Source organism: Palaemon carinicauda, chromosome 32, assembly GCF_036898095.1.
Source record: "Palaemon carinicauda isolate YSFRI2023 chromosome 32, ASM3689809v2, whole genome shotgun sequence".
Lineage (NCBI taxonomy): Eukaryota > Metazoa > Arthropoda > Malacostraca > Decapoda > Palaemonidae > Palaemon > Palaemon carinicauda.
In genome coordinates this window covers 31805666-31808165 of record NC_090756.1, presented here as the reverse complement: position 1 = coordinate 31808165, position 2500 = coordinate 31805666, and positions in this window count along the sequence as shown.

Below are 2500 nucleotides of genomic sequence, written 5' to 3'. Positions count from 1 at the left end.
AAATATCTTTCATTTGTTGAAAACCAAGTAAACTAGAATAAAATATTATTCAATTGATGAAAAATATCAATAAGATTTAATAATGAACGAAAGCAATGTTAACATCCATACGAACATGTTGGAAGCATATTCTAGTCATATGTGAAGTATAAATATATATATATATATATATATATATATATATATATATATATATATATATATATATATATATATATATATATTTTGGGTAGTGCCATAGCCTCTGTACCATGGTCTTCCACTGTCTTGGGTTAGAGTTCTCTTGCTTGAGGGTACACTCGGGCACACTATTCTATCTTATTTTTTTTTTTCTTCCTCTTGTTTTTTTGAAATGGTGTGTTGGGCAGGCTTAATAGAAGGGCCATGGATGCCTGGTGGTTTATCAAGAGGTTGTCTTTTCCTTTTTCTGATTTTTTCTTCTCAAAACCATCCTTACTGTCCTCCCTTCAGTTGAAGTGGCTATCCTGGAGGGTATTTAGCCTTGCATGGTGTATCGGCTCCTCCATGTTGACCAGTTTTTTCCGACTTTTTACTATAGTCTATGGATATCATCAATCACTTTTATTATTATTCTGTACATATTGTTTTTGTTTTAATTCTTGTTAATCTAGTTTTTAAGTATGATGTGTCTTTTTTATTTCTATTAATTCTTATGCTGTCTGGAGACATTGAGCAAAATCCGGGACCAGTACGTCCTAGATTTCGTCAATGTCGTCTTCTGTATTGCAATATTCGTGGTCTTCATGCAAATATCCGAGACCTTACAGTTGCCGTCCAGACAGTATGATATTCTTTTGTGCTCAGAAACTTTGGTTTCTAATATGAGGCACTCATCTGAGCTCCTTATAACTGGTTTTAAGAAGCCAATAATGCTGAAACGTGATTCCATTCCTAGGGCCAGGGGAATGGCGGTGTATATTAGGACCGAGTACCCTGCTTCTCATAAGTCCTGCTATCAATGTGGATGTCATGAGATTCAGGTAATAAAAGTTTGTGGCAGGCATAACAACTTTTATTTGTGTTCAATCTACCGGAATCCAGACATGGATGATTCTATCTTTGATTGTCTTCTTACCATTATGGCTAAGATACAAGAAGATGATAGAAAGGCTTCGTTTGTCTTTGTTGGTGATTTTAATGCTCACCATAGGGAGTGGTTGAGTTCTATCTCTCCTACCGATCGCCATGGCTTAAGAGCTTTAGACTTTGCCTCAGAATCAGGCTGTGAGCAAATCATAAATGAAGCTACTCACAGGTCTGGTAATTGCTTGGACCTCGTATACACTGACTCCCCTGGGCGTTATAAACTAGTAAGGTTGGTTCTCCAGTCGGGACTTCTGATCATGCCTTGATTCATTATTAGTGAAGACTGAGCAGCCTGTCCCTGATATATCATATTCTTGTAAAATTTATATGAATCCCAAGCAGACTGGAATGGGATTTTGCATGATCTTTTGTGCTTGAATTGGTCACAATTATATAATAGTGTAGATCCTGTTGTCCCTTTGAATGAGAATCTAGTCAACTTAATTGATAGGCGTATCCCTTCTCGTGTGCTAAGGTACCGAATGAAGGACAAACCGTGGTTCAATGATGATTGTAGACGTGCTTATTTGGAGAAGCAGGAGGCCTATCACCTTTGGAAGGGTAACAGATCAGATTTGACCTGGAACAGCTATACTCAGCTTCGAGCTTTTGCTCAGAGAGTTTATGCCTCAACTGAAAAGGAGTACAATTTAATCATAAAAGAAACCCTCTCTGGTACAACTCAGGAACATAAATGGTGGTCTACCCTTAAATCTGCACTCTTTGGTGTAGATGCAACAGTTCCTCCTTTACTTAAACCAGATGGCTCAGTCACTCACTGTCCAAAGGAAAAGGCAACCCTTTTGGCTGATGTTTTTGACAGTAAACAGAGTAATGAAAAACTTGAACTTCCTCATTCCTGTTTTCCTGAGGCTAAACTAACTAGTTTAGATTTTCGATCTCGTGAGATTAAAGCTCTGTTGTTGGACCTTGATGCTTATGGAGGTGTAGACCCTAATGGTAATTTTTCCTTTGTTTTTTATAAAGACAGCAGATTTCTTAGCTCCAAAGTTATCTGTTATTTTACGCAAGTTAGCAAGAAGAGAGCTTTTAGCACTTGTTGGAGAATTGGTAATGTTACTCCTCTATGTAAATGTGTTTGTGGTAGCTCAAGTCCCCACTGATTACCGCCCAATTTCCATAACTCCCCATATTATCTAAAGTTTTTGAACGTCTTCTGGCAAAACGTCTTAATAGGTTTGCTGAAGGTAATCATCTATTCCCTAGTTTGCAATTTGGTTTTCGGAAAGCTGCCTTGGAGCATGTGATGCCCTTCTTACAATCTCCAATGCAGTACAGAAATCTCTTGATTGGTGGTCGGGAAGTTCGTATGATTGGCCTTGATTTTAGTGCTGCCTTTGACCGTGTTAATCATGAGGCCCTTGTTTTCAAA